This window comes from Mastomys coucha, unplaced genomic scaffold (assembly GCF_008632895.1).
Source record: "Mastomys coucha isolate ucsf_1 unplaced genomic scaffold, UCSF_Mcou_1 pScaffold22, whole genome shotgun sequence".
Classification (NCBI taxonomy): domain Eukaryota; kingdom Metazoa; phylum Chordata; class Mammalia; order Rodentia; family Muridae; genus Mastomys; species Mastomys coucha.
Genome location: NW_022196905.1, coordinates 211132884 through 211141295, shown reverse-complemented (window position 1 = coordinate 211141295; position 8412 = coordinate 211132884).

The window sequence follows — 8412 nt, the reverse complement described above, 5'->3', positions numbered from 1 at the left end:
ATGGGGGTGCTGAAGGTGTGCTCTCCAGGCCCTTCCCACCCACTGTCTCCCTAGGATGGGAGTCCACTGTGACACAGTGCTTCCTCCAGACACAAAGAGGAGGAGAAGACAAGATTATACAGAGTCAGCCAGGGGCCCCTCTACTGTAACCTTGCAGTCTGGCTTTGTTGAGCCTCAGTTTCCCCTTTGGGAAATAGGATGATGCTCTTCACTTGGTTGTGGATGTCTCAGTTCCTGGTACTGGAAGGCCTTTAATATACCCTCTGTAGCCGGGTATGATGGTGCACACCTTCAATCCCCATCCTGGCAGACAGAGGCAGGTGGATCTCTGTGAGTTCCAGGCTGGCTTGGTCTATATTCTTGATAGTGGTCTCTCCCAGACTCCTGCTGCCATCCGTCTGCTCCGCCCCTCCTCCCCACCCCATTTCAAAGTGACAGGAGAAAGATAGCTGCCTGCCGTGACCGTGACCAGAGTCTGAGAAGGCGAGGCGGGAAGATTACAAGGTCTAGCAGTCTGAGCTGCAGAGGTTTGAGCATACCTGACTCAAAAAGGTTTGATGTGTATGCAGTTGTAGCTCTGTTGATGGGGTGCTCCGAATACATGAACCAGGCCCAGGTCCCACCCCAGTACTACATCAGCTGGGTGTGGCACACATGTTGGTGATCCCAGCCTAGGGAATGACGAAAGAAGATCTGGAGTCAAGATCAGGGCCCGGGCTGTGGCCCAGTCTGGTAAAGGATCTTGTTGCCAAGCTCTATGACCTGTTCAACCTTCAGAACCAATTCCTACAAGTAGGAAAAAAACACTTCTTACAAGTAGTCCTCTGATCCGCCCCCCCGACCCGTGTCCACTGACAACTAAGAAATAAACATAATTTTTAAATTAAACAAAGGTCTAGAGACATGCCTCTGTGGGTAAAATCACTGCCTGTGCCTGCAGAGGACCTGAGTTAGGATCCTGGAACTCACGTGGTCCAAACACAACCTCGTTAGCCCCGTTCCAGGGCCATCCATCAACACTACAGGCCCTACACGTGCACACAGGCAATTAAAATACATTGTTACGCTAATTAATTGATAATTAGTTAAATTAAAAGTGGGGAGGGCTGAGAATGGGAAGGGAGGGAGAGGGGCAAGGGAGGGGTTGGGGAAGGGCTGCAGTTGGTAGCTGAGACCCCGAGGTAATCTGTAGACATCTGATGAGGCTGGAGATGTGGGTGGGAGCTAGAAGGGCAACAGGCACATGTGATGTACTGAGGCAGGGTCTCTCTAAGTACTGCCCAGGGGGAAGGTCCTGGAGGCATTAGCGCATTTAACCAGAGGGCTGCCCAGGTCCAAGTCTCCTGGGACTGGCTTGCGCAACACGGTAGTGGCTGCAGCTTTCACCAGCCCGAGGTTTCAAAGCTGTGCACCCGGGTCCCTGGGTGGTAAGGGGCCTCCTCACACGGAGGCCAGCCCTGATGAGGGAGCTCGGGCTGCAGGTCTTTGACTCGGTGGCCTCAGACAAGAGAAGCTCCGACTCCTTTTCCTCACCCGGGCTTACAGACATCGAGGGACACGTGGTCACCCTGAGGCCTGCCACAGACTAGTAACCCACCAAGAGTCTTTGGCCCAGAGTGACTTTTCAGGCACGGGCTGGGAGCTGTCCTCTGGGTGGGGTCTGGCCGAGTTATATCTGGCACAGCCGTTCCCTTTGGGTGGCTGCAGCTGCCCGAGCGGGGGCCACAGTGCTTGCTTCAGCACCCGTCCGGCAGGTGCCAGTGCCCGCTTTACATAGCCACGCTTGGCGTCCTTCGCTTGCCTCTGCCTGGCTCTGAGCAGGGGCCGCACAGACTGAAGAGCTTGGGCCTCGGTCTCACTTCTACTTTTCACTTTTACTAGCCTGGGGAGAAAAGCGCTTGTCAAAGGGACCTGGTAGTTTGGGTAGGTGCTCCACCTGGAGGCCGTAGGGTAGGTGGAACTGAGTTCGAATCCCAACCCTGCTTCTAGCTGGCTAGCCATGTAACAGACTAGGCTGTGGTGGCCAGGGCCTCTAGGCTGCTGTGTGGCCCCAGGATAGTGTCTTCCCTACTCTGGGCCTCCATTTGCAAGTCTGGAAGATGAAAGTAATTACAGCAGAATCTTTTTTTTTTTTTTTTTTTTTTTTTTTTTTTTTTTTTTTCGGTTTTTCGAGACAGGGTTTCTCTGTATAGCTCTGGCTGTCCTGGAACTCACTCTGTAGCCCTGGCTGGCCTGGAACTCACAAAATTTCCCTTGCTTCTGCCTCTGAGCACGCAGAGATCAAATGTATGTGCCACCATGCCTAGATTTCTCTATCTTCTTACTTTTAAAGAGCACATTTATTTGCTTTATTGAATTGTGTTTATATAAGCCAGTGGACAGCTTGCAGGACACAGGACCTGGGTATCCAGCCCTAATTGTAAGTGGCAAGTGCCTCCGTTCCATGAGCCATTTTGTTGCCCCCTCCTTTTGTTTTGGGGTGTGTTTCCTTTCTCAGGTAAGGTTTCACTCCGTAGCCCAAACTGGCCTGGATTTCATTATGCAGCCAAAGCTGCTTTCAAAAAATTTTTGCAATCCTCCTGCCTCAGCCTTCTAAATGTTGAGATAGCAGGTGTGAGGAACACACCTGTTCATTTTTTCCCCTTTCATGACATGGGGTCTTATGTAGCTCAGGCTAGCCCCAAACTCAATGTGTAACTAAGGATCATGTTTTTTTTTAAAGATTTATTTCATGTATGTGTGTATACATATATACATGTATGTATACACACACACATATATGAGCATATTATATATATGAGTACACTGTAGCTGTCTTCATATACACCAGAAGAGGCATCAGATCCCATTACAGATGGTTGTGAGCCACCATGTGGTTCCTGGGAATTGAACTCAGGACCTCTGGAAGAGCAGTCAGTGCTCTTAACCACTGAGCCGTCTCTCCAGCCCCTAAGGATCATGTTGAGCTATAAATTCCTGTCTCCACACCTGGAATGCTGTGTTTATGCTGGGAGTGGAATTCAGGCTTTTACGAATGCTGGGTGAGAACTCTGCCAACTGAGCTTCAGTAGGAGGCCCTGGCTATTAGTCTATTCATTAATTTTTAATTTTTAGTTGTGTACATGTATCTGTGAGTGGGTTTGTGCACATGAGTGAGTGCAGGTGCCCTCAGAGCCCAGGGGCAGTTGTGAGCCTCTTGATCTGGGTGCTGGGAACTGAACTCTCAACTCTGCGTTTGCTCTTGATCACTATACCACCCCTCCATACCATTTTGTTGTTGTTGTTGTTGGTGGTGGTGGTGGTGGTGGTGTTTTGAGATGGGGTCTCACTATGTAGCCCTGGCTGTTCTGGAACTCACTCTGTAAACCAGGCTGGTCTCGAACTCACAGAGGTCTACCTACCACCACCATCCAGCATACACCCCGATTTTTATTTATTTTATAGTGTGTGTGTGTGTGTGTGTGTGTGTGTTTGCCTGCATGTATGTGCACCGCATCTATACCTTCTGCCTGCACAGCTTAGAGGGGGTCAGATCTGCTGGAGCAGAGTCTCAGATGATTGTGAGGGTGCCGTGTGGGTGCTGGGAACTGAGCCCAGGTACTCTGCAAGTGCTCCTAGCGGCTGAGCCGCCAGCTCTCCAGCTCCGGCCTTGCTTTCACTTGAACATGTCTCTCTCACAGGCTGATTCAGACATGACCTGGCCTCCTGCTCGGTTTTTTCATTTAGGACAGAATCCAAGCTGTGAAGGGGGAAACTGGCCCAGAGAGGTGAAGCCTTGTGCTTGGGCTGCCCAGCGGCCAGAGAGGAGGCTGTGTCTCTCTAGAGGGTCTCTGTGATCTGTGATCCTGATCCTCATATCTCTGGCCTCAGGCTTATGAGGGATGTGGAAATGGAGCCTCCTTCCAACCCCGAAGAACAGTCCGGCAGGAGCCGAGTCGGGCTTAAATAGCGGCTCCCAAAATATCAGGCCAAGGATAGGCTGAGCTCGGCGCGGGCGCAGTTGGCTTCACTTCGTGGTTTCCTGCTTGCTAAGATGTTTCCTGCTGATAGCCCACTGGCAGCCTTATCTGTGACCTGGGGGACACTCAGGGGACAGGCTGTCCTGGCCCTGGCAGGGTCTGTGAGGATGGGGAGGGGGCAGGGCCCAGATGACTGTGGCTGGGCACTAGCGTGAGTGTGCACAGATTTTGGGAAAGAACATTGTATTTGGAGTTCCGCTGCTATGGAGCTGAGCTCTGGCTGTCTCTGCTTTCGCCAGTCTCCAATCCCTGTGTCCATCAAGGGGCTCCAAGTCCGGGGGCACACAGATGTCCCCGGCCCTGAGGCCTCAGGGCTCTGCCACAGGGAGGGCAAGAACACAAAAGCATCTGGAGGAGGGACACAGCAGGTGAGGTTTCAAGGAAGTTCCCCAGGAAGATCGCTTGGAAGGGGTGACCAGGCTAAAGAGACACATGTGCAAATGTTCAGACTCAGGCTTCTACTGTCCCCATTCCCCAGGAGAGGAAATGGAGGTTACAAAATGGAGCTTTAAGTCCGAAAGGCTGATTCTTTAAAGTTCTCTCTCTCTCTCTTTTTTTAATTTTATTTTTTTCCAGAGCTGAGGACCAAACCCAGGGCTTTGCGCTTGCTAGGCAAACGCTCTACCACTGAGTTAAATCCCCACCCCACCCCTTTTTTTAAATTTTTAAAATTTGTGTGAGTGCATGTGCATATGCCACAGTGTACATGGAGAAGTCACGGGGCAACTTGGGAAAGTCAGTTCTCTTCTTCCACCATGTGGGTCGTGGCCCTAAGGCTTGGCAGCAAGCACTCCCTGAGCCTTCTCGCCCCCTGGAAATCTGATTTTTTTCCCCTTCTGCCCTCACTGACCAAGACAGAATTCCTTTGCTATTGTTGTGGTTGTGGTTTTGACCTAGGGCCTTGTTCTATGGCCCAAGCTGGACTGAAGCCAGTCTCCTGCCTCAGCCTCCCCAGTGCCGGCACATGCCACATCACCAGGCTCAGAATATTGTTCATGTATTTTAAAAACTGGGTTTTTTTTCCTCTTTTGTTTTCTTGAGACAGGGTTTCTCTGTGTAGCCTTGGCTGTCCTTGCCCTCAATTTGTCCTTTGCTCTCAGTTCAGGCTGGCCTTGAACTCATAGAGATCCACCTGCCTCTGCCCATGTCTCTGCCTCCCTAGTGCTGGGACTGAAGGCCTGTTTCAGCACATCCCACCCTTAAGTGTTTTTTATTACAAATGCATAAATGACACTCAACACATGTCTCCCTGTATGTGTGCATGTACACATTTGCATGTGTGGGTGATCAGAAAGGAAATTCATTGCTCCGAATTCACTGAAACATTAAAGTCATGCATGAGTGACACAGTGACAACCTTCACTGGAAATAGTGTCTCATCTTCTCCCTATAGCTCATAAAATCCTTCAGGGCTCTGGGCGGTGGTGGCGCATGCCTTTAATCCCAGCACTTGGGAAATAGAGGCAGGCAGATTTCTGAGTTCGAGGCCAGCCTGGTCTACAGAGTGAGTTCCAGGACAGCCAGGGCTACACAGAGAAACCCGGTCTCGAAAAACAAAAACAAACAAACAAACAAACAAACAAAAAATCCTTCAGGGCATTTGTGTGTATGGGCCGGACCGGGCACTTGCCATCAAAGGAACCACGTGGAGGAAGGAGAGCTGCCTGCAAACTGTCTTTTGACCTACATAAATACTACACACACACACACACACACACACACACACACACACACACACACACGAGTAAAAAAGAGAAATGTTTAAACAAGTATTTGTCAATGGAGGTTCATGGCCAGCACAATGGGACCTATCTACACTGTGGAATATTATTCAGCCTTGAAAAGGAGCAGAGCTCTGACACACATTGCCACGAGGACAGACCCTGACGACAAGACACTAAGTGGCAGAGCCAGGCACAGAAGGCCCCACAGCTTGTTATCCCACTGCCATACAGTACCCAGATCAATCCAGACTGACACAGGCTGCCAGGGGCTGAGGGAGTGAGTGGCCTAAGACTGCTGTTGGATGTGGGTTTTCCTTCTGGGTAAACAGTGTTCTGGAACTTAGTAGAAGTGATAGTTGTACTACATTTACTGCTGAATTGTACATTTCACCAATGTATGCCATGTGGATTTAAAATCAATTAAAATAGCTTGATGGGCAGGGCAGTGGTGGTGCACGCCTTTAGTCCCAGCACTTGGGAGGCAGAGGCGGGCGGATTTCTGAGTTCGAGGCCAGCCTGGTGTACAGAGTGAGTTCCAGGACAGCCAGGACTACATAGAGAAACCCTGTCTCCAAAAACCAAACAAAAACCAACCAAACAAACAAAAACAAAAAACAAAAAAAACTATTTTGATGTGCTGAGGTTGTAGCTTAGTTGTTAGGGTACTTGTAGCTCAGTTAACATGCTTGATGCCCTGGGTTCATTCCTAGCACCATGTAAACTAGGTGTGGTTGGTGGCAGTCACCTGTCACCTTGGCACGGAGGAAGTGAGACTGGGAGATCAGGACTCCATGTTACCTTTACTACTTGACAGGTTGGAGGGCAGCCTGACTGCATGAGACCCTTACTTAAAAAAAAAAAAATTAAAGCCATGTGTGATGGCGCACATCTGTAACTCTAGCACCATGACACTGAGGTACAAGATCCATTCAAGTTTGTGGCCAACCTAGGCTACATAGTTTGACTCTGTTCCCCAGAACCACAGCACGTATTTCTATGTATGTGTACTGGCTTATCCACATTTTCTTTATCTAGGTGTACATGTGTGAGTGGTGTATGCACGTGGATGCCATGGATCTTCTGTCACTCTCCACCTTATTCTTGAGTCAGAGTCCCACCGAACCTGGGGCTGGACTGGAATGCAGCAAGCCCCAGTTGCTGAGTCACAGGCATGCAGCCATGGCCAGCTTTTTACAAGGGCTGTGGGATCTGAACTCAGGTCCTCGTGCTTTCATAGAAAGCCCTCTTGCTATGGAGCCATCCCAGCCCACTAAGTATGGATTTTCCAGTGTGTAACGGGGATGGGCTCAGGGCAGAATTCTACATAACCATGGAGGAATTCTGGGGTTCTCTCATCTGGAGATTTTGGCTGACTTCCTGCATGCATCCCTCAATCCCATCACAGTTCCCTCCTGAGCCCATTTCCCAGGATACGGCGGGGTATGGAGGCTCAGATGCTAGCAAGCAGCCGAGTCAGGGTGGCAGTCAGGTGCAGCAGGCTCCAGCACCCTTGTGCCTAGCTCTCCCTCCTGTGTGTGTGTGTGGGGGGGGGAGGAGGTGGTAGAGGGATTGCGAGCATGGCCATGTGACCTCCCACAAATCCTTCCTGTGGTTCGGCTGATGCAGCCAAGCATCTGGGAAGCTGTCCCAGGTGCAACCTGTTTCTCTTGGAAGCTATTTGGGTGGGAAACAAGAGGGCAAGCGGATCCAAGGCATGGAGCCAGTGCAGGGAAGGGCGGGACTCAGGGCCTGTGGTATCTCCTGCTCTGCTCTCGTGGACATCTTGAGAGCTGTTGCCTGTTGGACTCAGTGTGTGTGTGTGTGTGTGAGAGAGAGTGCTCAGATATGTGCAACTGCATGCACAGAGGCCGTAGAAGTACGTCAACGATCACTCCCTATCACCGTCTGCCTTACTCCTTTGAGGCAGCCACTTCCTGAACCTAGACTGGTTTTTTTTTTTTTTTTTTTTTTTTTTTTTTTTTTGGAATGCTGTCAGTCAGCAAGCCCCACTGACCTTCTTGCCCTCCTTGATGTAGGGGTTACAGGCATTTGTGGGACTCCCAGTTTGTTACATGGGTATTCATATCAAAGATCATGGGTGCACATGCTTGCACAGCAAGTGCTCATGACTCCAGCACCTCTCTTACCTTTTGGGAAAGATAATTTCTTTAGTAGTGTAGCCACTGGCTACCTTGAGCACCTCTACACCACACCCTGCATTTGCCATCATGAAACTCATTGAGTGATCAAGAAGAGGAGGAGGAGGAGGAGGAGGAGGAGAAGCAGAAGGAGGTGGAGCAGCAGCAGGAGGAGCAGCAGCAGAAGGAGAATCAGGAGGAGCAGCAGCAGAAGGAGGAGCAGCAGTAGAAAGAGGAGCAGGAGGAGGAGCAGCAGCAGGAGGAGGAGCAGCAGGAGGAGGAGCAGCAGGAGGAGGAGCCACAGGAAAGGAGCAGCGGTAGAAGGAGGAGAAGGAGGAGGAGCAGCTGGAGGTGGAGAAGCAGTAGAAAGAGGAACAGGAGGAGGAGCAGCAGAAGGAGGAGGAGCAGCAGGAGGAGGAGCCACAGGAAGAAGAGCAGCAGGAGGAGGAGAAGGAGGAGGAGCAGCAGGAGAAGGAGGAGGAGCAGGAGAAGGAGGAGGAGCAACAGCAGGAGGAGGAGGAGCAGCAGGAG